Source organism: Tupaia chinensis, unplaced genomic scaffold (genome assembly GCF_000334495.1).
Source record: "Tupaia chinensis unplaced genomic scaffold, TupChi_1.0 Scaffold143836_1, whole genome shotgun sequence".
In the NCBI taxonomy this organism is placed as follows: domain Eukaryota; kingdom Metazoa; phylum Chordata; class Mammalia; order Scandentia; family Tupaiidae; genus Tupaia; species Tupaia belangeri.
The window spans coordinates 119,575-135,514 of record NW_006203686.1 but is presented as its reverse complement, the minus strand read 5'-3'; positions in this window follow the sequence as shown (position 1 = coordinate 135,514).

Here is a 15,940-nt window from a genome sequence, read left to right as displayed (position 1 = left end):
AGCTTTTCTAGGTCTAAGTAGAAATGCAATCATTGAAGCCAGGGAAGATCATACCTAGAAGTGCTCATTCCTCTTTCAATTCAGAAGATGCAGAGACTCTGGTTTCACAATGAGATTCTTAAGTCATCAAAAATAATTTAGCCAATTACTATTCAAGGCTACAACTTGTAGATAACATTTGCTTGGGGTTATTGACATCTTTTTTATGTCAGTTGGAATCTGTTAAGCATTTAAATGAAATCATTCTAGAAACAAATTATTTATGGTTACAGAACTTTAATATTTTTTTTTTTTTCTTAATGAGATAGAGGGTGTAACAAAGAGAGAGAGGTAGATAGGGAGAGAAACCGACATAGGTATTTTGACATGGTCTCCTGCTCCAGCCCCTTGTAGTCAGATTCCAGGTAGGTGTTGTGCACCCGGTATACAGAGGTTGGTCTAAGAAGCAGACCCAGGCTTCCCACATGGCTTCCAGACACCTAGGTGGTGGCGCTACCTCTGCACCACCATGTCTGTGTTTAATTTGGTAATTATAATTTTCTCATAAAAGTCACTTATTTTTATGTAGAAAACTATGTTGAGGTCCAAAGTTCCAAGTTTACAGTTCTCACAGTCAGAAGTAGATTTTCTGATTGTAGAATATCAGCAACAATAACACTGCTAACACATAAAAGTAAATTCAGCATTTGTGGAGGCCTGCAAAGCTTGAAAATTTAGGAATTCTCTTCATAGAAAAGAACTCAAATTTTTTTTCTAAATTAAGAATTATTTATTTAATTTGAGACTAGCAGATGGCATAAAAATTACGTTGCCGGACTCCTACATAGTCGACCATGGTTGGAATCTGGGGCCAGCAACCTAAAACTCACACCAGATTGTGTGTGTGTGTGTGTGTGTGTGTGTGTGCCCAAAATCCCAAGAGGAGAATGGAGGAGAAAGGATTGTTGTGTGGCCAGTCCCTCTGGGGAGCGATTTCCTGCTTACTGTCTTTCTTTCTCTTTTTGTCTCTCCAGTAAGCACACATCCCTATAGCAAGAAGCTCTCTAAAAAATTATTGTTATTATTTTTTACTATAGTTATTATTATTTTTATTATTATTTTTTACTTTGAGCAGAGAAAGAGAGCGAAAGTGAGAAAGTAAGCCACCAGGTCTAGTACTTAAACCATGGTTGGCCATGTGGGAGTCCAGTCCCTTAACCACCATGCCACCTGCCAGCCCCAAACACAAAATGTTAACAGCAATAACAACAAAAATAGGTAAGTAAAAACGAGACTTCATTTACCATGAGAAAATGAATAAAAATGATAATTTGTAAAATGTTGACAGAGAAACAAAAAACACTACAAAATCTAAAAAAAATTTGCACTATTTTTATTAATCATTGCTTTCCATCCACATAGCTTTTCTCCCTAATATTTTGACTCAATAAACCTCTATAAACTTTTCACATGATAAGTATCATGTATTGTCATCATAAATTATAACAATGTATTTTTTATTATTGCTAGTTTAAGACAATTGCTCTCACCTTCACTCCTCTTTATCCATCATGTCAGGTCTAATTTTAAGACAACTCACTTGGGAGAATCTCTGCTGAAGTTTTTTTCACATGTGGGTAGTTTTCACATGCCTTGCAGGTTTTGCAATTCTTTACTGGAATTCCAGTTAATTCTGCTTTCAACATCCTCATCAAAAAGATTTTTTTAAAAATGTCTGGCACTCTTCTATATGATTTATTTCAAAATACATTTCTAAGAAGGGTAAACTTGAATTTTACTGGATTTTGTTAGGAAAATAAATTCACCATTTCATTTTTACACTTCTGAGGATGGGAAGAGTGTTCTTCCTGCCACCTTCTGATTCTATCCCTCCCCTGCTTCATTGGTCACCCACCCTCATGTTTTTGGAGCCAGGGACTGTAGGACGTGTTTCCTTTCAGAGTGTGTCCTTGGGCCAGTGCCCACCTGTCTACATGCAAAGAGCATTGGCTCAGGGAGTGTGGACATGGTTTTAGAAGTCCTTGACATTCTAGGAAAGCTAGCATTAAATGAACTAAATTCAAGGTGACTGTGAACCATGTACATGTAGTCCAGTGAGTCTAAACCTTAGTACACTCCCAAGTCATCTTCCTTTATTGTATTTAGTTATACCATGGTCACACCAACCACAGTGGATAAGAGAGAAGCATGGAAGCAAGTGGGATACTCAGGTGGAAAGAGACAATAGACTTAGCCAGGTGTGTTTTCAATATCATATTTTTACAGAGCTTAAGGAACATCAGGGCCATTTCATGCACCATGAGGGTCTTTCTCTGGACCTCGAAAAGAGTTGGTACAAATAAGGGACCAGAAGTTTGACTCAGCATCCTCATGACACATTGAGTTGAAACACATTCTCCTGCACTGCTAGTGAGAATGTAATTTAGTGAAGCCAGTGTGGAAAAATATATGAAGTTTCCTCAAACATTTACAAATAGGACTACCCTATAATCCAGTAATCTCACTTCTTAGTATACTCCCCCCCCCAAAAAAAAAAAAAACAGGAAGACACTTGGTCAGAAAGACACTCGTACATCCATGTTTATTGCAGTATTATTCTCATTTGCTTAGTTACGGAATTAACCTCAGTGCCCAAGAACTGATGATTGGATTAAAAACATCTGACATATTTACACATGGAATATTAGTCATAAAGAAGGAGACTCTGTCATTCTATACAAAGTAGATTAATCCAGGAGATTCAATGCTAAGAGAAATAAGCCCGTCTATGAAAGACAAACATGGTATGTCCCATGCAATGTATACTGTACATCTGCACCCTCCGGCAGAAATTGGAAGATCCAAATGCATAATAGTAGGGAGAGAAAGCATTCATACCAGAGACTGTATGAAAGAGGGATGGATTAGGGAGGGTTGGAAGGAGGGTCTCAACAAATTATTTAACAGACATTGTTGAAAACAAGGTACAGTAATATCCCTGATTTGATGATCACAGACTGCATGCAGACTTTGAAAAATTATACTGTAAGTCATAAAGATTTATAACAATTAAATGCAAATAAGAAAAGATAAAATGAAAAAGTCAGTTACTTAGGTTTAAAAAAATACTAATAAGTAATACTAATAGGACATGCCACTTAAGGCAAAAACCTCTGCAAAAAATACAAAAATAAGTCTTGTTTTCCTTTCTGTTATGCCTCTCCATTTTTAGCATCCTTTACTTTGCCTCTAGAGTTGTTTCAGTAAGAGCTAATTATTTAGTCTAGAAGGCTTTAACCAAATTGAATGTAATGTGAGTTATTTTCACAGACAACAATTTATACAATTCAAACAACTCTCCATATTTTGCAATTCTTATATTACACTGGCATTTAAGATATTGGCATTTGTTACCATTGGCCAGCGCATGGTAGCTTTGAAAAGCACTACATTAATGCAGAGTCATTAACAGATTACAGGTAGTCGAAAGAACACCTGAGAATGTTGGGAAAACTCACAGGGACACCATTGTGTTGTCTCTTTGAATTAATACTTTGGTGTGGCATTTGTGGTTATCACCGTGAAAGTAAGCAAAAGAAAATTCCCTCTCCTGATTACTATGTGGATATTGTACATGGCCAGTATTACTCCAGGTATGGGTCCATTTCCAGTCTGTAATTATACTCTGACTACAATAATCCTACAGATGTGGTGTCAGAACACATACTTTCAGTGGCCTCCTCTAAACTTTTGAACAACATTGTGTTTATAAACAGCTTAATATGAATAGTTTCCTGATAGCCTGTGGCAACTTGAAATGCTGGAAAAGAATGTGGAAAACATATATATTTAGTTTCAAAAATGAAGTTTAATATCATTCCATGATTGTAATGAAGTGTTTTTCTTTTTTTTTTCCCCTTTCTGGATTGCATAGTGATCCGTTAAGCCTCAGGAATCTATTATTCTCCTCTAATAGGATCTGCATTTTTGCAAAAGCTGCTTATTCAAGACTACTTCTTTTCTTTTTTTTTTTTAGATTTATTTATTTAACTTTATTTATTTATTGTTATTCTTCAATTTGACCATAAAGAGACAGAAAGAAAGAGATAGGGAGAATGAGAAAGGTAGCTACCAGATTCAGGACTCAAATCATGGTTGGCCATGTGGAAATTCAGTGCCTTAACCACCATGCCACCTGCTGGCCCCAAAGCATGTGGTCATTCCTTCTTTCTGTTGTTCTTTTCTTTTTCTAAGAGAGATTTTTGGTATAAGGTGCATGTACTAGTCTGAGAGACAGAAAATGAGAAATCAACCTCCACCCACACGAGAGATAATGACCATCCCTTCTCTTCCATTCTCCTCTTGGGATTTTGGGCATGTACACACATGCACCCAGCATGAGTTTTAAGCTGCCAGGTCCAGGACTTGAACTGCGGTTGACTACAAGGGAGTCCAGTGATGTAACCATTTTGTCATCTGCTGGTCCCCAGAACTATTTCTAAAGTATTAATTGTGAGTGCTAGATATTCAATTAGATCCTCAAATAACGAATATTTGTTTTATTCAAGATTCAGTTCTGTACTATGAAAAATTAAACTATTATTTTTATTTGTCAAGTTCTCCAAATCCACAGAAAATAGATAATGGTATGAAGGAGGACATACTTCCTAGACAGGTATATACATTGTTAAAAAATAATAATAACATTAAAAATATAACATCTATATGTCTTCTTTTTTCTTTTTCTATTTTGCCATGGGGCATGTGTGCTCACCAGACAGAGACAGAGATACTGGAAGAGAAGAAAAAGGACTAAGCATCCAATCCATTACGCAGGGCATGCTCATGCTGTAATCCCTTCTCCTCCATCTCTTTCTTATTTCAGGATTTTGAACATGCACTCACACATGCCCACTGTGTTTCTTAAATCAGCAAGTCCTAGACTCAAATTGGGGAGCCAGCAATGTGGATCCAGCTGCCTTAACCGTGAGCCACACAGTTGTCTCCTTCTTTCTCTCTCTACATAATCTCTCTCTCTCTTTCACACACACACACACACACACACACACAGACATTCAAATATCAAATGAGAATCGATTAATCAATACTTACTAGTACTATTATTATTTAATATTTACTGGAAGTAAAACTTAGTGCAAGGTGGCAAAACTAAAACCAAAAGTTAACTTTTAGATGGAAAAGTAGCAAAATTATTGACTACATTGATTTTATTCTGCATCTGATTTTATTTTATAACTATAAGTACTAAAAGAGAACTGCAGGGGAGACCGTGATTATCAGAACAACAAAGAATTAGAACCAATAAAGAAAACAACAAGATAGATGCATACAAAATAAGTACTAAAATCAATATTATTATTTCAAAAGATAACATTCTAAAACATGATGGAAGCAATAATCTCATATGTATTAAGGACAGAAATGTAATAAATGGAAAAGTCAAACAAGATATAGAATCTTTATATAATTATGAATATACATCTCCGAATCAGTGTTTTAAGCACTAGTGAAAGCTTTAGTATTAGTCTAGGTATTGACTATTAAAAGCAGCATTAACTTGATTAAATTGATTGGTTTGCTGGGAAGTGTACCTAACTACAAAATGCTCTCTATTGCTTATATTGAGTTAAGGGAAGATCTGTTGACCTAAGGTGATGTCTAGGGAGAAACTTTAATCTTGACACTTAGAAATGCCAATTTTTTTTTTTTTCCTCCTTGACTTTCATCTTCTGTAGATGTGAAATTACTTTCCTGTAGCTAGGAGTTATTGCTTCTGAAAAATGACATGTTGGATAGACAGCTAATCCAAAAAAAGGTAAATCAATATCTTCTTATTAAAATATGTATGGGAGGGGTTCCCTAGATGTTTAAAAAACTGAAGGGTTTATAAAGCATGGATTTTTTAGAACAGGATAGAGATTTCTTTAAAAGAAATTTTATTGGGAACCAGCAGTTAGCGTAATGGCTATGTCGCTGGACTCCCACATAGTCGACCGCGGTTCGCGTCCCGGACCCGGTGGCTTAGAACTCACGCTGGGCGCGTGTGCGTGTGTGCCCAAGATCCCGAGAGGAGAATGGAGGAGAAGGGATTGCGGCGTGACCATCACCTCTGGGGGGTGATTTCTCGCTTTCTGTCTCTCTGTCTCTCTCTGTCTGTCTGGCGAGCACACGCGCCCTATAGCAAAAAAAAGAAAAAAACAAAAAACAAAACAAAACAAAAAAACCTCTCCAAAAAAATAAATAAATAAAAAGAAGTTTTATTTTTCTTATTAAAATATGCAGCACTGTCACTTATGAGTATATTTTAAAATGTTACTCTTTTTAGCTTTGAATGGTCATAGAAGGTTTCATTTTTTCTTATCATATTGCTGATGGAAAAGTCAAACTCTGTAAAATGCTGAAAGAGGTTAATTCTAGGCCACAAAACAAAACGAGTAACCGTAGCCAGCATGCAGCCCATGTGAGTATTATTTAAACAGCCCTAAACAAGGTTTTACAAATCCAAGATTAGATGGGAGGTCTTCGGGCAGATGTCCTTGCAGTAGTTCTTGTCGGTTTGCAGTGGTATTTGTGTAAGGCTGTGGTTATGACAGAGTTTTCAGTAATTCCTAATTTTTTTTTTTTTTTTTTTACTATAGGGGGCACACGCTCCCCAGAGAGAGACAAAGAGAGGGAAAGTGAGAAATCACCCATAAAGGGAGCACCACAATCCCTTCTCCTCTATTCCCTCTTGCAATTTTGGGCATGCATGCACATGCACCTGGTATGATTTTCAAGGTGCCGAATCTGGGACTTGAACACAGTCAACAAGGTGGGAATCCAGTGCCTTAACCACCTGCTGGTCCCACAAATAACTTATTCTAATTTTGAAACCTTTCCAAATAGTTGTGTAAGAGCTCTGACATCCTGGAAACTAATACCACTCAATGTCCTCTAGTTGAGATACCTAAAAAGTGAAAGGCAATTAGAGAGAAAAAAAATTATATAGAGAGTTTTGAATTATATCCACTTGCGTTTTCTCTTATTTTCTAATGTTTCATAGGCTGGGGATTTGTACCAGATCTTTGTGTCCCATAATGACCACATGACCTACTTTCATCCGAGGAAAGCCATTTGGAACAATGAGTTCCCTGGGTCCCTTCATAGGCTATTTCATTTGAGTTTTTCTTAGGCTGGTGGATGGATGTTCTATCATTTATAGGCAAACCACAGAAAAGCATCCCTTTGGGAAGCTATTTTATTATAAGGAAAAAAAATACATACTGAAGTATTTAATCTTAGTGTAAGAAATGATTTATTCATTTTCTTAGTAGACAATCATTTTTAAGTATTATATTAAGGACAATAGTGAAGTAATAAGTATGATGAATAATGTTATGGTTGCACTGAATGACATTGATCTCTATGATCTTGACAGATTTTTCTATCCAAAAAACAAAGTGAGGACTGAATAGAGATTGAGAATTAGATGAATAATCATTCTGATTCAGATGGTAATATCACTGAGAAGAAACATCTATTTGAGAATCACAAGTGGTATTACCATTTGAATAAAATGATAATTTTATTTTATTAGTAAAATGGGTTGTGCATGTTATTTGTGATGCTTTGTTATTAAATTATAAAGGTACTTTAATTTTCTGGCCTCTTCCTGAAGTATTACTAACAATTAGAATTTTAAAAATAAATAACTTATGTTTAATGAGAGTGTTGTCAGTTAATTTAAGGAATTCTACACTTTTTTCACTTTTTTTAAAGCTTTTTTTCAGGTGAGTTTTTTATTTTTTTAATTTGGCTATAGGGCACATACACTCACTGGAGAGACAGAGACAGAGAGACAGAAAGCAAAAAAATCACCCCCCCCCACCGGGGGGGAAAGCCATGCCACAGTTTCTTCTCCTCCATTTTTCTCTTGGGATTTTGCTCCTCCATTCTCTTCTTGTGATATTGGGCACACACATACACATACCTGGTGTGAGTTTCAAGCCACCAGGTCCCTGGCTCGAACTGCAGTCAACCATGTGGGAGTCCAACAACGTAACCACTATGCTACCTGCTGGCCCCACCACTTCTATTTTCAGGAAAAGACTTTTTTAGAGCTGATGCTGTTGATAAAGCATATTACTATGTGAATATTAAAAAAGCAGTTTCTGGAGTTATGGATAATAGTGGGCATTTATACACTATTTGACAAAATAAAACAATGCAGTAGTCTGTGGTACAAAAGCCTATATGTAGTGCACAAGAATTGCCAGTGGTGTTGAAACACCAGAGAAAGGGCATGGATTTATTAGGTCCTGGCTCTACAGTTAACTGATCTCATGACCCTGGACTCATTTAATCTTCCAACTTTATTTGTAAAAGAGGGATGATGACACATACTCTATGAGATTTCTGTGAGAACTTAAACTTGAGAGAATGCTTAGAAATTCTCACAGTACTGTGAAAATCAGCAGTTTACTCAATATTACAAGCTTAATTTTGGTATCCAACAAAACAAAGTACAGTATTGGATAATATTAGGTTCTACTTTTTTTCTTTGTCTAATTTCTGTTAAGAATGTGTCATCGTATTCTTTTGGCAAAGAAGTAAAAACACAAAACTCCGAACTGATATGTACATGTTCTCTTTTCTTTGTAAGCATTTAAATGTGCCCACATATTAATTCTCATGATACAAACGGAACACAGCACCAAATTGGTAAATAACCCACCAAATACACAAGCCCAAGAGACAGGAAGACAGAGAGAGAGAGACACAGAGCGACTACGAGTAAAAGATTAGCTAGGTGCTTTGCACAAAGCAAACGTTTGACAAGTTGCAATATCCAATTGTTTCTTATGAGGCTCTAAAGTTTTGTTCCACTGAAAATTAACTGTGGTGTAAGGAGATAGTATTTCTTTTATCTCAAGAGTTCAGCTTAGAAGAATCAGGACCAAGATTTATGCAAATAGCACAGTGTAAGAGTTTTCCAACAACAGAATGATCAGATATACCTGACAGTAAGTTATAATAAGTTCTTATGAATCATGAAACATTTATATATGAGATACATTTGCTGTTGATCATCTGAAGAATGGAGACAGCGTACGATCCTACACGACAGTGACATTGCACCTGATGTAGCTTCCAGCATTTGGAATTTCAGTGGTCACGGTTCCAACAATTAGAGAGACAGGTCTCAACCATTCTTTCTGGGAACCAGAGACTCAGAAACTTCAAGGATGCAGATTACTTCCGGATTTTGGAGTTTTTATGTAGAGGCCACCAATGCCCCTTAGTGTAGTCACTTCTCCTTTAGGCCCTTAAATAGAAAGAGCTGACCCATTCTCCTGACAAATGGGACTCTAGCTGTCCACTCAGAAGTGAAGCTGTCTTGATTTCAACTTTCCCCCTTTTATAGATGACTATCATAAATCCCAACAGAAATATCCCTTTCTTGGGAAATTGCCTTTAGTGTCCTAAAGATAAAATAAGCAAATAATAATTTTAAGCTGTAGCTGTAATTTCTGGAGTCCTGTAGTGAACTTAATTCTTTATTATCTTTCTTTACTAAGAAGGCTACTAGAGTGAGTATACAAGGTTGGTTAGTTTTCCTCTGTGACATAGTATCTTCTAGTATTCTCACTAACACTTCATTGTTCCTGTATTGTATCAGCACCTATAAACTTGCTACATCTCAAGAGACACATGGACATATGTCCCTACAAAACACATATAATGAGGACTATAAAGAAGAGCTTTAGGTACATTGATCCAAAACTGTACGAGAATTTTGCAAATTTCTTGAAAACTACAAACCAAATTGTTTCCAAGAAAATACTTTCTAATGAAAACTTAATGAACAATGTCAAGTATGCAGATACTAATATGTTTAATTCATTTATTTCTTTTTTTTAATGCATAAACAAAGTCAACCTTTAAGTGTATATCATTTAAATTCTGTTTGCATAAACTCAATTGTTTAACAGAAACATTAACATTATGGAATGCTGTTCAAAGTAAGAAGATGAATGAATTTGTTTGTTGTTATCAACTATTATCACTACCATGAAATGTCCCTGAAATATTAACAGTTATAGTAATGAACATAAGACATTTTATATTTGAAGATATGAAAATGCATTACAAATGCTTTTCAATAAGATGTGTTAAAATATCAACATCAAAGAATACTAGATGGTGTTGCAGCTGCAAAACCATTTTTAAAAGATGGCTTAGAATTGCATCGAGTAAATGGATCTTTTAGAGAACAAAGAGACTGTTCCAACAATTCTATTATGTCTGACACAATGGAATTAGAGGATTCATTTGAGGAAAAAATCTCATTCTTGATGCCTATGTCCACATTATTGCTCTGGCAATCTGAACTTCTGCCCATGTTTTGTTCGACAGAACATACAAAATGTAAGTGCATTATGGTCATTTGGTTTTAGAACAGAGTTCATCTTTTACAATAGAGACTCAGAACACGCTTGCCACCTGGTGTGCATGCTACTGCATTACAACTATATCCAGAGATGGGAAGTTTGAATGCATGCAGTCTAGCTGTCTTTTCCTCTTATCAGGACAAGAGCTAAAGTGGAATAGAGTCCACCCTAATGACCTCACTTTATTTGAATCACTTTTTGAAAGACATTATCTCCAAATACAGTTATATTTTTATAGACCCCAACATATTACTTTGTGGGTACATAATTCAGCCCATCATATTCTTCAATCCTAGATTTGGGGTGTAGACATAAAGACATTACAGTTTTTCATCGTTCACTTCTTTTCAGAAAAATATTAATAATTTTTATTTCAATTTCTTTTATACGTTCAATCACATGTGTCACTTAGCTTGCAAAGTGAATATTCCAGCATGTGTACATTTCTCACTAATCCAGTTGAGAATACTATACACATTATCCTTGTACATTGAGCCTGTGTGAATTATGTCCCATTGAATGTGTGCGACAGTGCTTTTCCTAGTAGAGCAATTTGTGTTTTACTGATGATATATACATTATTAAGGTATATATTTATTAGTTCACAGAGCTCTTAATTTGGGAGGGCTTTTAAAAAGTAAGACTTGCTTTAATTTCTATTTGTTTTCTAACATGTAACCCTGTATATACATGATGGGTTTGTTGGTATTTAAAATGAATACAATTTGAATATAATTAATGCTGTTTTTTGGAAGAGATAATGAACTTTAGATGTAATTATTAAATGAAATTATATTAAATTTAAAAAGATAATAACAGGTAATAACCCATTCCTTTGTCCCATAAATGCCTTCCCTCTCTATTTTTCTCCTTAAAGTCCTTCCTCAGACTCTCCTCAATCCAGAGAGATTGCACTGTACTTCGTATGTGTCCACCAATGCAGAGTTCCAGGCACAAGGCAGACTTTGAATCATTTTTTGTGAATGAGCGAATAAACACCATGTGGTGAGATTGCTTTCATTTACCTTGCTGATTTCTTATTCTCATTGACATCTTCCTCTGCCATTTCTTTCAGCTGCCAATTCCATTCTATTTTTCAAATCTGATAAAAGAACTTTTCAGAATGGACAAGGTGAATAAGGAGGCCAATGAAAAAGGAGGACTGAAACTGATTAAAAACATACTCTTGTTTTCCTTCATGAAGTAATATAAGTACTGTAGAATGTATAATTAAACATACATTTGAAATTAAAATTTGTGTCATGATTTCAGAGGTCTATGAGTACAAATTCAAAGAGAAAGATTGTGCTTTTTCATGGATAGAAGATATTGTTGTCTTTTCTATTTTGTTTCTATGATTAACATTACTTGTATGCAATTATAGTGCACAGTATGATTTTTCAGTACATGAATACAACATGTAATAACAAATCAAGGTTCATTAGGATAACCATCATTTAAAATGTTTATGATTACTTTGTATTGGAAACATTTAAAATCTTCTCTTTGGCTATATTGAAATATGTGATGAATTATTGTTAGCTATATTTACCCTACTGTGCTACAGAACACTAAGACTTATGCCTTCTATCCAACTGTAATTTTTGTATTTGTTAACCAAAATCTCCCTATTCTCCCTTCCTGTCTGCCATTCTATGCCTTAGTAACAACTATTCTACCCTATTATATCAGGTTTATTTTTAAGTTTTCATATATGTGGGAGGACATCTGATTTTTCATTTTTTTATGCCTGGCTTATCTCACCTAATATAATGTCTTCCAGGTCTCCTCTTGCTATCTTGAATGACAGGATTTCCTTGTTTCTGTAACTGAATAATAATTTAATTGGTGATTTATATAACTCTCTCTCTCTCTCTACATATATAGATACACACACACACATACATATCACAATTTCTTTAATCACTAGTCTATCAATGGATATCTATGTTGATTAATTCTTTCAATCCATGAAATGTCTTTCCATTTTGGGGTTTGCTGTCTTCTGTTCCCTTCATCAGTGTTTTGTAATACTCATTGTTGAAATCTTTCACAACTCTAATGAAATTTATTCCTTGGAATTTTATGTTTTGTATATGACTGTTGCAAATTTTTTTCTTAACATTTTTAGCCAGTTTGTTACTGGTGTATAAAACACTATTGCTTTTTCTATGTCGATTTTATATCCTGCAAATTTACAAAATTATTTTTACCTGTTTTAACAGGTTTTACTTTTTTATGATGGTTTTTATGTTTTTCTATATATTAGATCATGATGTCAAGAAACAGGGACAATTTGAATCCTCCCTTCCAATTTTAATTCCCTTTATTTCTTTTTCTTGGCCAATCGATATGTTGAAAAGTATTTTTAAGAGATTTTTGGAATAGGGTGCATGCATTCATTGAGAAGACAAAGAGAGACTGAAAGAGAGAAATCACTTCTCAGGGGAGATGGCTATGCCACAATCCCTATTCCTCCACTCTTCTCTAGAGATTTTGGGCACACACACACATGAACCTGGTGTGAGTTTCAAACCACTGGGTCCAGGACTCACACTGTAGTTAATCACGTGGGAATCCAGTGCCTTAACCACTGTGCCACCTGCTGGTGCTGAAAAGAAGTTTTTAACTTTGCTTATCAGTGTGATATTAACTGCTGGTTTGGTTTTTATTGAGGTAACTGCATTCTATTCCTCATTTTTTATGTGTGTGTGTGTGTGTATATATATATATATATATATAATTAAAAAATTTACAATGAAATGTTGCATTTTATCAAATATATTTTATGCATCTATTGAGATGGCCATATGTTTTTTGTCTTTTATTCTGTTAATGTAGTGTATTACCTTTATGGATTTGCTTATGTTTAACCATTCTTTAATCCTTCAGATAAATCTTACATGATAATGGCATATAATCTTTTTGATGTGCTGTTCAATTTAGTTTGCTAGTATTTTGAGAATTTTCACATCTCTGTTTTTCAAAAATGTTGGTTTATGGTTTTTATTGTGGCTTCTCTGGTTTAGACATTGGACAATGATTATTTGGTATATTCAGTATGAGGATTCCCTTAGCTACTGTTTTCCTTTTCTTTCTGTCTTTTTTTTTTTTTTTTGTTTTAGAATTGGTGTTCTTTAAAAGTTTTGTAGAATTAATCAGTGAAGTCATCCAATCTTGGGCTTTTCTTTCCTAGTAGACTTTAATTTTCTTATTCAATCTCAGAACTTCTTATTAGTCTGTTCAGGTTTCCTATATTTTCTTGCTTCAATCTTGGTAGGCTGTATATTTCCATGAATTTTTCCATTTCTGCTAGCTTTTATAATTTGTTATAGTTTTCCCTAATAGTATCAATAATCTTTTGTATTTCTGTGTTATCAGTTGTAATATATCCTTTTTTGTTTCTGTTTTATTTACTTAAGTCTTTTTTATTCTTAAACTAGTCAGTAGTATGTCAGTTTTATCTTTTCAAATGCTCTCAATTTTGTTCATTTCTGCTCTGATTGTATTATTTATTTCCTTTTACTAATTTTGGGTTCACATTTTAATTTTGTTCTTTTTTTCAATTCCTTGAGGTACATAATTAGTTTAAATATATGAAATATTTCTTTCTTTTTCTTTTTCTTTTTTTTTTTTTTTTACATAGACACTTTTGCTATAAATACGCCTCATAGTACCACTTCACTATATACAGGAGGTTTCAGTTTATTGTGTTTTCATTTTTATTTGTTTCAAGAAATTTTTTAAATTTTCTTCTTAAACCAGTGATTGGGGACATGCTGTTTAGTTTTTGTATATTTGTATAATTCTCTAAGCTCCTCTTGTTATTTATTCTAGTTATTCCATTGTGATCAGAAAGGGTACTTAGTGTGATTTCTGTTTTACTAAAATTTGTGATATTTGGTTTGTGAACTAACATAGATCTATCCTGGAGAAAGTTCTGTTTGTTCCCAAGAAGAATGTGTATTATGTCGCCATTGGTTGAAAAGTCCTGTAAATGTCTGTTAGGTCCACTTACCCTATAGTACATCTAAATTCAAAGTTTCCTTTTGATTTTCTGTTTAGATGACTTATCCAAAGTCAATAGTGATGTGTTGAAGTTTTCAGTTATTATTGTCTTATAGCCTATCTCTTTCCGGTCTAATGCTATTTGCTTTATATATTTGGGTGTCCATTGTTGGGTGCATATATATTTACAATTTTTATGTCTTATTGCTTTACTGATCCCTTTATAAATGATCCTATGGGATGACCTTTTTTTTGATATGTATTTTTTTTCTTAGCTTAATTCTATTTTGTCAAAAGTGTAGCTACTCTTATTTGCCCGTGCTTACCATTTACATGGAATATCTTTTCTCATTTCTTCACTTTTAGTTCATACATATCTTCACCAGTGAGGTATGTTTCTTACATTCTTAGATTCAGAATATAGCTGAATCCGTTTTTCTTTTTGGAGGGTGAGTGGGTGGGCTGTGCTTTGCCATAGGTTATGTTTGCTGGAGAGAGACAGAGAGATGGAAAATGAGAAATCAGCACACCCCAGGGGGGCAGATGGCCACACTACAACCCTTTCTACTCTGCCCTCCTCTCAGGATTTTGGGCATACAAGCACACACTCAGGGTGATTTTTTTTTTTTTTTTTTTTTTGCATTTTCAAGTTTTAATACAAAACATTCCAAAAAGTGAAAAGCTATCTAGGATACCTATGTCCTATATTCAATAACCAGTTAAACAAGAAAAGCATTTTCTACGTCATCCTGGTTTTTTACAAGCAGTATAAAGCCAGAGAATCAAGGTAGATTCTTTTTTCTAGTAGGAGCAGAATTAAGTATGCTGGGCCAGTAAACTACTTGCCAAACAGGTGTATTGTTGTTTAGGCATACCTATTTAAATTTAGTATTCAGATTGACTGATTAATCTCTATATTCCACATTATCTTTAAGATATTAAGATATAATCTCAAGAGCCAAAAAGTCCTCAGAAACATTAATCCAAGTAATCAGACTATGTAAGGTCTGTGCTAAGACAGTTAACTATAAGTTTGATCATACCGTCATGGTTTGTTATTAGAAGTCTGTCAATTGAGGGTTGAAATTTTGGGTTATTTTTCCCAACAACAAATGCTAAACATGGTAGTAGTGCTACATTAACTAAGCAAAAAAATCTTCAGATGTTGCATTAGTTACTATAACCGAACACTCCTGTTTCCTTTGAGAACATTAGTATTTATAATATTGGCTCTAGTTTCCAAAGCACTAATGGTCTTTTTTCCATGCTAGGGAGATGGGAGTAATTGCACAAAACAGTTTTTAAAAAAATAAGCAAAAAACACCCAATTGTCCTAATTTTGTTACCACTTTCAAGTGTGCTTTTGATATCTTACCACAGTTTCCAGTATCGCTATTCCCTTCAGCTTTGGTTTTACCAGTAAACCCCATTTCTGAATGAGCTAACACCAAAAATTTCGCTTGCTGGACACTTTGCTGGACAGTTATCACTTAAGCCAACCA